Raw genomic sequence first — 12,692 nt, forward strand, 5'->3', positions numbered from 1 at the left:
CATTAAAGTTGAATGCAACAATGGAATGACCGATCAGTCAACTCAAAGCAAACGGCCGCCAAAACAGCTGACTTGATCGTCCAGACAGGTCGAGGGAGTTCACAGTGGCCCCTGCTGCTGATCGGGAATACTGATCAGCATAAAGTAGACTGTGAGTGAACAAACAGGAATGTGATTACGATTTTTGAGCACGATTGATAATCTTACTGATGAAATCAGCACATATTTCCTACAAGAAAATATGTTATTTCATATCTGTAACGTTGGAACAATGAATGTTTAATCGCTGAAGATTTACAGTCGTGTACTCTTCCAGACACAAAGAAGTTGCTTGATGCTTTTGTGACAGAGATGCATGACATTCACGGTTCACTATAGAATCAAAACGTGAGGATTCCTATTTAATCAAACTAATTAATGAAAATTAAATGTGAAATTTTGCTGTGTCTTTCCATAAACATTTTGGCTGTGTGAGACGTGCACGCTGCAACTCCAGGAAGCAGTTAGGAAGTTCTGACCAAGTTTTACGGTGCCACATCGACCCTCCGGACTTTCCCATGGGCGCAGTTCCACCCTTAAAGTGGCAGGCGGCGCAAACACCAGTAAATGTAAAGATGATTGACGGCTCAGCTGACTAATCGGACACCGCTGTTGGAACGGGCGGGCTGAGCAGTGACCAATAGACGCCCACGGTGGGCGGGGTGGGCGGCTCCCCGGTCGGAGCCGCCGCTGCTGCTACTTGCCGACGCTGGGCTGGAGTTTAGTCGGGTACAGACGACTTTTTAAAACCTTCGCGACTTCAAAACAAACAAGCAAAAGAAAAAGAGGTGATGAAAATTACACCATTTAGAACTCGTGCAGAAGCGATCTCTTCACTTTGCAAGATTATGTTGAGGGGAGACTGCAAGGAGCATCTTTGAAGCACTTTCTTTGGGGCAAGTTAACCAACATTTAAAATGATCAAAACTCAATCCAACCGTTTGTTATATTGTATCTCTACTCATTGTTTTTTCGGGTGCTTAGCGACAATAAGTGGGTTTTAATTACCCTGAAACGACACTCTTATTTGACTCATTGTCTGAACATGAAGCATCAGTGACTCAGGTTAAATACTGGGTGCAGATTTGTAACTAAATAGTTATTCATCTGCAGTGTTTTCCTGTCGAAAAATACATCGGGGCACCTCTCTCGACATATGGAAACGGTTAGTAGTCGGGGTTGCAGCACTGTAGCTGGACCAGAGCAGTCCAGCCATAATAAAAACAGCAAATAACTCGGCAGGTCTGGCCGGATCTGTGAAGAGGGAGAGAGAGAGAGAGAGCGCGACAGATTTAACGTTTCAGGTCGGTAACCTTTTATTTGCAATAAGTCGAGCCAGGAGTATGTTTACCTAAATAGCACGAATGCAGTACTTCCGACGACTTTAATCTTGTTTCAGAAGGTTTGCAATCACAGTATATTTGACCAGATTTACACCGGAGAATTGAAAAGGACACTTTTCAGTTACATATTTGAAAATGGCATGTGACATCGTTTTCTTTTCATTTGGTTTGCGTTTATATCTTTCATTCGGCCTTTATACTCAACCATCAATTCGGTAAGAATGCGTGTGACCGTAAACATTGTCATTTCCCCGCCTCGCCTGCTGTTCAGTCCTACAGTGTACAGTACTCGACATAAGAGATACTTAAGAAGAGTTGGACGGATGGCAATTATTGGTCTTCCAGCCCCAAAACGCGCAAATTTATCCATTGGTAGCATTGGGCCTGAAAGATTGGTGAATCTCAAGTATTTCCATTCAACAACATCCAAATCAATGAGTGACAAGTTCTGATGACGACAGCAATTAGAGTCATTGTCATAGAGTCATACAGCATGGAGTCATACAGCCTTCCGTCCTACCACTCCACGCTGACCATGTTTCCAAACTAAACTACAGGTAGTTCTCCGATAACACTGAAATTGCGTTCCCGTGAGATGCTTTGTTATAGAAAATCGTGCAATAGAAATAAAGGGACCTATGGGAAAAACAGGCGTTGGGATGAACCATCAAAAGTACCAGTAAAAATCGAAACAAAAGTACTAGTTAGCCTAACACAAATGATAACACGGTCTAAGTAAATTTTGACCTGTTGTAACTGAGCTGTTGTATGGTACTGTATAATGCAATTCATCAGAATTTTCAGCTGATCACTCTCGATTGATATCGATAATTGCTGGCTGCACTCCTAGCCATTCCTGATGAACAGCTTTTGCCCACAACGTCGATTTTCCTGTTCCTGGGATGCTGCCTGACCTGCTGTGCTTTTCCAGCACCACTCAGATCTGCACTTCTAGCCAGTCTTCTGATCCCATCCAGTGGTAACACTGCACAAGTCAGATCCCAGAATGAAACCTGCTTTGATAGATCAAGGGCTGAATCTTAATTTCTTTTGCTCAATGTCAGTTTTGTCACGTTTTTCAGAGGGTTTCACATTGTGATGCTTGGGGATATCTATTACCTCATTTTACAAAACTGACCTTATTTATTACCTACTCCACCCTTTGGTGCTCCTCCCAAAAATTCTAGGACCATCATACCATGTACCATTTCCAAAACAACTCACCCCTTCCCAGATATCCCGGAATTGACCAATGTCCATGGTGCAGCACCATCTTTAAAAATATATTGTGCATGCAGACAAGAGATGTCAGTCCGGAGCTGCCCTGCATGGTTCCTGACATTGTCCTGGATGTGTCAGTCATGGAAAATTGGTGCCTCTCTTTCTGGGCAGGGACATGAAGATGCTGCTGATGGGAATGGGGGGATGCAGAGGCAGGATGTCCTTTTCTCCCAGGCCAATAGAGGATGCCATTCTACTGGAACAATGCCAACCTGGACTAAGGTTACCATCTAGGCCAGTGTTAAATTAACAGATTACTCCCAGCTTCTCATCCTCAGGCTGTAGAGACATTTTCATGATGCTTTTCCAAGTCCACTAGTACAAACATTTCACAATACCTTTCACGAAGCTCTTCTCGAGAAAATGAACAAGCCGACTGATCATGTGATGCCGTGCAGAGTCCAGTTCTTCACACAACGCTACACCTAGCGCCGGGATGAGAATCGCATAACAGCAAGCAGGAGTTCGCTTTATATAAAAAATGTTGGCAGTTCACAAATCACGTTATAAACGAATTGCATTTAATAAATGCACTCACAATCTTTCCAAGTCATGAACTTGACCAAATATATTTTACACATTGTAATTGTATCTACATCTACCACTTTACCTGGCAAGTTCATTCCACACACGAACCACTGGCAATGTAAAATAGTTGCCGCTCATGTCCTTTGTAAAACTTTCACCTCTCACTTCAAAAATATGCTCCCTAGTTTTGAACTCCCCCATCCTAAGGAAAAGAACTTGTCATTCACCTTATCTAGGCCCCTCATTGTTTTATAAACCTCAACCTCCTACGCTCCAGTGAAAAGAGCCTTTCCGACCTATTTTTATATCTCAAGCCCCTCACCCATTCCTAGCAACATCCTGCTAAATCTTTTCTGAACCCTCTCCAGCTTAATAATATCCTTCCTATAACAGGATGACCAGAACTGGTCACAGCACTCCAAAAGAGGCCTCACCAACATCCTGTACATCCTCAACATGACATTCCAACTCCTTTACTCAAAGGTCTGAGCAATGAAGGCAAATGTGCAAAACAACTTCTTAAGCACCATGTCTAGCGGTGGCACAAATTTCAAAGAATGATATACTTGAACCCCTAGGTCTCTCTGTTCTATAACACTACCCAAGGGCCCTACCATGAATTGTACAAGTCTTGTCCTTTTTTTGAGTTACCAAAATATAATAACCTAGCATTTATCCAAACTAGACTCCATCTGCCAACACTCAAAAACATAAGGCTAGATAAGTCCACTGGGCCAGACGGGATATACTCAAGGTTTATACAGGAAGCGAAAGAAGAGATTGTTGTGCCCTTGGTGATGGTCTTTGCATCCTCACTGCCCACTGGAGTAGTGCCAGGTGATTGGCAAATGTTATTCCCTTATTCAAGAAAGGGAATAGGGATAATCCTGGAAACTACATACCAGTCAGTTTTATGTCTGTGGTGGGCAAATTATTGGAGAGGATTTTGAGAGACAAGACTTATGATTACTTGAAAAACCATAGCTTGATTAGAGATTGTTAGCATGGCTTTGTGAGGGGCAGATCATACCTCACAAACCTTATTGAATTCTTTGAGAATATTATAAAACACATTGATGAAGGTAGAGCAGTGGATGAGGAATACATGGATTTTAGCATGGTGTTTGATAAGGTTCCCCATGGTAGGCTGATTCAGAAAGTAAGGAGGCATGGGATACAGGGAAATCTGGTTGCCTGGATGTAGAATTGGCTGGCCCATAGAAAACAGAGGGTGGTGGCAGAGGAAATGTATTCAACCTGGAGCTTGGTGACCAGCAGTGTTCTACAGGAATTGGTTCTGGGACTTCTGCTCTTTGTGATTTTTATAAGTGACTAGGATAAGGAAATGGAAGGGTGGGTTAGTAAGTTTGTCGATGACATGAAGGTTGGTGGAGTTGTGGATGGTGTGGAGGGCGTTGTAGGTTGCAATGGGACATTGACCAGATGCAGAGCTGGGCTGATAAGTGGCAAATGGAGTTCAACCTGGAAAAGTGTGAAGTGATTCATTTTGAAAGTTGAATTTGAATACAGAATAAAGAATTAAAGGCAGGATTCTTGGCAGTGTGGAGGGACAGAAAGATCTTGGAGTCCATGTCCACAAATCCCTCAAAGTTGCCACCCAGGTTGATAGAGTTGTTAAGAAGGCATATGGTGTATTGGCTTTCATTAGCAGGGGGATTGAGTTTAAGAGCTGCTAGGTTATGCTGCAGCTCTATAGAGCCTTAATTAGACCTCACTTGGAATATTGTGTTCAGTTCTGATTGCCTCATTGTAGGAAGGATGTGGAAGCTTTAGAGATGGTTCAGAGAAGATCTACCAGAGTGCTGCATGGACTGGAGGACATGTCTTATGAAGAAAGGTTGAGGCTTTTCTCATTGGAGCAAAGAAGAATGAGAGGTGGCTTGATAAAGGTGTACAAGATAGCGAGAGGCATAGATAGAGTTGATAGAGACTTTTTCCCAGTGTGGAAATGGCTGTCACGAGGGGACAATAATTTTAAGGTGATTGGAGGAAGGTTTAGGCAAGGTGTTAGAGGTAGGTTCTTTGCACAGAAAGTGGTGGGTGCGTGGAATGCACTTCCAGCAGTGAGTAGAGTCAGATACATTCGGGATGTTTAAGCGACTCTTGGATAGGCACGTGGAAGATAGTACAATTAAGTCCCCTTAGTTAGCTCTTAGAGTAGGAAAAAAGGTCAGCACAATGTTGAGGGCTGAAGGGACTACACTGTGCTGTACTGTTCTATGTTCCTCAGCCAATTGACCCAATTGATCAAGATCTCTTTGTAATCTTGCATAACCTTTTTCATTGTCCACTATACCACTAATTTTGGGGTCATCTGCAAAGTTACTAACCATGCCTCCTAAATTCTCATCCAAATCTTTTATATAAATGACAAACAAAAGTGGGCCCAGTGTCGAACCCTGTGGAACAGGGGTTCTACCTAAAGAAGCAAATTTTAGTTAAGCTCTTCTCAATAAGAAATCTGACATTTATAAAATATGTCAGTTTCAAGAAAGATTTCATAATAAGAATAATATTTGTGTGAACTGATTTCTTTTAAAAAAGACAAAATACATTTAGAAATGCATGGCCTAAGGAAGTGGTTGAACCAGATTCCCACATGGCTTTCAAAATAAAGTGAATGGCACATGAAGGTAAAACTTCTGTAAGACTCCAGGGAAAGTGAAGGTGGGATTGGAGTGGGAATAGCTAAATTATTCTTGTTGAGTGCAATTATGGACTGATGGGCTGAACGGCCTCCTTGCATGCTATTACTATCCTATGATTATAACTTAATCCTCTGCAAAACATTTCTGAAATAATTTTCTGATCTTGGATAAATTCCAAATAATATTCAATTTGAAACAAATGTGTTAAGGTAAGGTTCCAGTTTTTACTATTGATCTGTCGTATGTTAGCTGTTCTCTTCTGTGATACTGACATGAGTGTTATAATTGATGTGAGTAGACCTTCATTAAAGAGCAGAAAATCTGCTATGATTCCTGATCCTGTTGGAAATGTATGGACAATGAGTGAGGACATGAGCAACCTCAAACAACGAAGTGCCTGCAATTGAATACACATTGTCAAGGTTCACAAGTAAAATAATAACTCTTTGAGTACCATTCTGAGGCTGATGGGTGACCTTATAGATGTTTAGAAAATCATGGATAGGGTAAATAGACAAAGTATTTTCTCTGTGTGGGGGAGTCCAAAGCTAGAGGACATAGGTTTAAGATGAGAGTGAAAAGATATAAAAGGCACCTAAGGGGCAACGTTTTCACTCAGAGGGTGATACATGTATGGAATGAGCTGCCAGAGGAAGTGGTGGAGGCTAGTACAGTTACAACATTTAAAAGGCATCTGGATGGGTACATGAACAGGAAGGGTTTAGATGGATGTGGGCCAAGTGCTGGCAAATGGGATTAGATGAACTTATCTGGTCATCACAGAGAGTTGGACCGAACAGTCTGTTTCTGTGCTGTACAACACTATGATGCTAAGTGATAAGGAAAACCAATAGTATGTTAACATTTCTGAGAAGAGGATTGGAAAATGGTGTTCAGTTCTTTTCCTGAGGTTTCACACATGCGATGCAATTCCCGCACACCAACTTCTGCAAACAGTTAAAGTTTATTAAAGCTTGTACCATCTTGGTGACCCCTTTGACTCTCTTTGCAGGCGTGCAAAGTCAGTTAAAGACGTCCCAAACAAAGAAAATGCATCCTCTTTATACAGGTCAGTTGGCATTGCTCACAGATACTTTGGCCACTCCACCCCCATAATCACATGTTACCCCATGAATAATCGTAGGATGAGGTCATCCTCAGAGACAATTCAAATGCAAATGCCCCAATCCCGGGGAATTGCCATGCAAACGACCCCCTGTCTCAGTGACTCTCCAAGACAATGTAGATGTGACACGTCCCAGCCTCAGGCATGGCCATGAAAGCATCTCCGATTGGAAGGGACTGAACGAGAGCCCAACTTGACAATAGCAGGAGATCAGCAGCAAATGACCATCCAAATGAAGTGGGAGTCATCTGCATTCCTGCATGAATGTCATCCCCGAGGAGAAAGTGAGGATTGCAGATGCTGGAGATCAGAACTGAAAATGTGTTGCTGGAAAATCGCAGCAGGTCAGGCAGCATCCAAGGAGCAGGAAGGGCTCCTGAAAAAGGGCTCATGCCCGAAACGTCAGTTCTCCTGCTCCTTGGATGCTGCCTGACCTGCTGCGCTTTTCCAGCAACACATTTTCAGCTCTGAATGTCATCCCCACCCACTTCCAGAAAGTTCAGACAGTGCAGCTCAACACCACTATCCCCCACCCTGCCCCCAACACCACACCATTGTCCAGGGACATAGTCCAATCCAATCTTTTAATATCACAATGGAAGTAACAATGTTGTACTATATATAAATAGGGTCTTGCTGAAACCACATCTAGAATACCATGAACAGTTTAGTATCCTCATTTTGAAAAGTATTTAATTGCCTTAGCAAAAAATTTGAGAGAAGGTTCGCTGGACTCACTCCTGAGATGACAGGCTTATCTTGTGAAGAGAAGTGGACCTCCTAAACCCTTGGACGTTAAATGAATGAAAGGTGATCTTATGAAGACATGCAAGATTCTGTGGGGACGTGATAAATTGAATGTTGGGAGGATGTTTCCTCTTGTGGACAGATGAGAAATAATGGTCACAACATAAGAAAAGCAGATCTCCTTTTTAGAGAGGGGTGAAGCTCATTAGAAGAGATACTTTTACTATCAGATCAGACATGGTTTTATCAAATGGTGAAAATACTAACAAACGAATTAGGAGCAGATGTAGACTACTGAATCCCCGCAGCTTGCTGTACTATTCACGAAGATCATAGATGATTTGGTTATATTCCTGCCTAGGAGAAAGTGAGGACTGCAGATGCTGGAGTATCAGAGCTGAAAATGTGTTGCTGGAAAAGCGCAGCAGGTCAGGCAGCATCCAAGGAACAGGAGAATCGATGTTTCGGGCATAAGCCTGAAGTTATGCCCGAAACGTCGATTCTCCTGTTCCTTGGATGCTGCCTGACCTGCTGCGCTTTTCCAGCAACACATTTTCAGCTCTTATATTCCTGCCTACCCCCTTTAGCTCCCTTACTCATCAAGAATCTGATATCATGGCAGAGCAAGCTCAGAGGGTCAAATAGCCTATTCTTGCTTTTACATTCCTATAGAATCTGAAAGTCCCAGGCTTGATCAAATAACTAAATATTTCTTATTATCTTAAGATATTTGTGGCTATCCCATGTGAGTATAAAATTTCCAAATCTGTATTGCCAGCTGGGCATATGGGAGGGGCTAAGTCTCTTGAGAGCTGATTTTCTAATTATCAAGTGTGGCTTTTATGAGAACACGGAATTTATGAATTGAGTCTGTAATGGTGTTTATTTGTTATTTAATCACTGTTAAACAGGTAACAGATGTCTTTAAATTGTTTTTAATCTGTCAGTATCACAGTATTACATAAAAAGATAGTTAATTTCTTTTTAAAAACAATTCCCACCAAATTTTTCTTCACCCCATTTATCTTCTGAAGCTGTTGTTTTCACTGGTATATGGTTCTACAGGTACAAGCCTTCTGTAGTTTGCCTAAACAGTTCATGTGTGAAGTTTGACAATGTGTATCATTAGGCACTTTGCCAATAAGGAACTTGGATGAAAATCAATCTTGATCCTATGCTTACCCAACAATCGTGCAGTTTCCAATAGTTGCCACTGCTTCTCAGTCAGATGCAAGAACCCAGACTAATGTTGTTTGTACTCTTTAACTTAGTGCGTTCAGAATGGATTGCAGTGGATCCCCAACTGTTGCCCTTTTGAAATCAAATGAAAAAGTGCTGGGCAAACTCAGCATATCTTGTAGCATCTGTGGAGAGAGAAACAGAAATTTTCTCACTCAACCATCTACCTATTCCATTTAGCTTGAATGAAATCCTAGATAGGCTTGTGGGTGCACATATCCAATTGATATTAGACCCCCAAATATTGCTCCAATTTAGGGTGTTCTTTCTCACTGGTGCCTCTTATCATTTGGTTATATGAGATCTGAACATGAGATCCTGTGACACACTGCTCGTTTTCCTATCACTGGTCAAGAAGTCCAGATTCAAGTCTGACCTGCCCCAGAGGTATGTCTGAACAGCTTGATTAAAATTACTGAGGTCAAAACTGTATGTTCCACATGAATAAGCTGTGTTCTTTCAGTACGTCACCAGAACATCTATTCCAAATGTTACTGATCCATAACTTCGCCCTTATACTTCCAACCATTACAATGAATGTCTTCAGGGAATTTTGATGTTCATCAAGATTGCATGTTTGAAGATTATCATAGACTTTAATTTCATTCAGACAGCCATGCAGGCTAGTGCTACCTTGAATCCTGTTTCCTCTTGCCCTCTGGTTTCCAATCTATGCAAACTTTTCAACTCCCAAGAGTAGTACAGTTGCTGGCTTTATTGAAATTTGAATTTTCATTTATCACCTTAATGTGATATAATGTTAATATTTTAATTACCTGTTAAATTTCACTTTCTGATCCAGTGTTATCATGTTTTTTGGCACTCTCTGATGATGGGTTGTTGGAAACTATTACATTTGGCAGTGAGATCTTTTGGTAGTCTTTGAGTGATCTTAGTCTTTTGCTATAACAGTAGACCTCTTGTTCCATAAAGTGACTGCTCAATCTTTGCTGGACTCTATTTGCTTTCATGCATTTAGATGTGGATGTATGCATTGCATATCTGGTCACAATTTAACCATTCTGGTGATTGTCAAGGACCCGTTCTATTATGAGCTTCTCAAGGTCAGGCCAGGGCTGACCCTTGTTTTTATGGTATATTTGGTCTTGGTAATCTTCTTTAGAGCCAATTACTTCTACTTACATTCGCACATCAGATTTTCAATTTCACTAAATTCCTTCTTCCTCCATTGTCTCATCAGATTTTCATTAACACTAAATTCTTTTACTGTAGCACAATTGTTTGGCCAGTGAACAAAGTTCTGGAACTTTCAGTTTGAACCAGTGCATCATTCTTCTCATCAGACAATTCATTTCTGTTATTTGGCCACTACATATCTTATTCTCCTCTGTATTTTATCAGTAGCATGGTCCATATTGTCTACTTCATACCACATGCCTACTTATAAGATGAACCAAACATATATTTCATATGTAAAAATTTGAGGCTGACTCCTACTGTAAATATGTGAGTTAGTGTAAAAGTGTTTGTGTGTGCATGTGGCAACTTATATGCTAAACTTAAGCCTGGAGATGATTTTTGGCATAAAAAATGGGACAACTTATATTCTGTGTCAAAGTATGCACCACAACCGATAGTAATTTGTGTTGGTGATATTGTTTGATTTACAAATTATAAGGACTGTAATGCTCTTCTTTGAATAGCCTGTAGTTTTTTAAATGTTCACCTGAATAGTTATGCCACATTGAAAAGACGGTATCCTAAACAATGCAGTTGTCTCTCAGTAGCACACTGAAATGCCGGATTGGTTTAACTGCTGAAATCCCGGAATTGGTGTACAATTCACAACTTTCTCATTGAAGAGTTGAGAATGCTGTAATTGAGCCAATCTAAAATCTTACACAGGCTATTTGATTGGGAAAAGCATCATCTTTTTACCCTGCTCCCATCCAACTTTTAAACTTAAGTATCCAGAAATAAGTGCCATCATACAAAAAAATCAGAAGCTGCAGCCCTGTCCTACAATCAAATTGAGTGAATTATTGTTTGAAGTATAACCATTGTTGTTAGAGTCAAAGGTGCGATAACTAACTGATGTTTAATGAAGTCACACAAGTGCTGTTGTTGATATTAATATAAGCAAATTTGAACAAGATACCAAAAAACTCCCTGCAAACTTTATCACCAAAACAAAACATCAGTGCCAAGTCCATTGATTACATGACTAAAGTCATGTTTCACCTCAGTGTCCTGTGAGTTAACTGTATGGGATAAACATGTCAATATAGTGTTTTCAGGTGAGTAAAATTGCTTTTTTCACTGGCTAGTATGAAAAACTACACAAATCAGATGTCTTTTTCATTGAATTGAGTAATCTAAGTTCAGGATCAATCTTGAATAGTAATTAGTGCAAAACTTGGATTTTAAAATTCTATAGATTAGAGGTGAACATAGTCTAAAATAAAGGAAGTGAAAACAATTAGACTTGTTGACTTTGAGTGGTACAGGTAATATTAAGTTTTAATTGAGATCTGAATAACTGTGCATTGAATATAGTAACTCTGCTGTTGTTTGAAATCAATGTGTAAACTGATTGCAAATGCTCTTGCAGCACATTGGTAGTGTCCCTACCTGGGAACCAGGAGGGCATATCATAACATCTTTGAACAGTTTGGTTAAAGGTATCTATAATCTGATTCTCCTGCCTTAGCGGTGCCATTACAAATCCATGTATGCATCAAACATATCCTGTTACAAGGTCGTATATGAACAGCAAAATCAGAGTTTCAGCATTTTACTGTACTGAGAAACATCTGCATTGTTTGGGATGTCATCTCTTCAATTTGGCGTAATTAACACTTAAATAGGTGAATGGAAATCTGCCAGTATTACCAATAATGGAAAATAATCTTGAAATGACTTCTAGGTGTAACTAAAAGCAAATAATTTCAAAATAAATAAGAAAGGAATTTCTATAGTTCCTTTCACATTTTCAGGATGTCCCAAATCACATTACTGTCAATAAACATCTTTGTAAATGTATGAATTACTTTTACTGAAACCTGGCAAATGATTGTACACATTAGAATTTGAAGATAAGATCTGATATCCTGACTCAGTACTATTCCTTCACAGTTCCAGTAAAGAGGATTAACCAGTGATTAAATCACTGCTGTTACTGAGACTTCTGCATCTCCTGAAAACCATATTTTTTCCCACCGAACTTTGCAAATTAATAATTGGAATGTTTATGAGAGTGTGATGGAGCTATTTAAAGGCAACACCTTTCCTGACATTGAATTTTTTTTAATGAATTCAGGAACAATAACAGGAAAAGTTTCAAGGTATACAGAAATAGCCTTTTTTTTTGCTGGAACCAAGCATGTTTTGTTGACAAAGCATATGTTTTCTATAATGCAGTCATGCCACCTCACAAGCAGTATAATGACCCAGTTGAGGTACATATAATAGTTGATCTCAATTAGAATACATGCGTGACAATCCATTTTCATGATGATTGTAATGACCTTTTGACACTTGGCACAGATCTCAATCCAGTGACACCAGTAGTAGTGCATTAATGGCAGTCCGTATGCCACAAAACCAGAAGTGTAGCTATCTTCTGATAGTGCTTAGCCTCAGTCACAGTTCTTCTGATTGTACTGTAAAATATGCTATACCACACACAGCATGACATTTAGACTCAGGCAAATAATTAAAAGGTGACAATCATGTTGTATAGGGTGTCAGATATTAACA

The 12,692-nt window shown here is 40.2% G+C and overlaps 1 protein-coding gene across 3 annotated transcripts in view; it reads left to right on the forward strand.

The window, feature by feature from the left end:
* Positions 1–443: 443 nt before the first annotated feature.
* LOC122555303 (transmembrane protein 45B-like) overlaps positions 444–12,692 on the forward strand; it is a 104,257-nt gene continuing 92,008 nt past the window's right edge. For all 3 annotated transcript variants that reach the window (XM_043701158.1, XM_043701156.1, XM_043701159.1), the window contains exon 1: positions 444–1,343. The gene's annotated coding sequence lies outside the window, so the exon portion shown is untranslated. The remainder of the gene's footprint in view (positions 1,344–12,692) is intronic.

The sequence above is a fragment of the Chiloscyllium plagiosum genome, chromosome 12 (genome assembly GCF_004010195.1).
Source record: "Chiloscyllium plagiosum isolate BGI_BamShark_2017 chromosome 12, ASM401019v2, whole genome shotgun sequence".
In the NCBI taxonomy this organism is placed as follows: Eukaryota; Metazoa; Chordata; class Chondrichthyes; order Orectolobiformes; family Hemiscylliidae; genus Chiloscyllium; species Chiloscyllium plagiosum.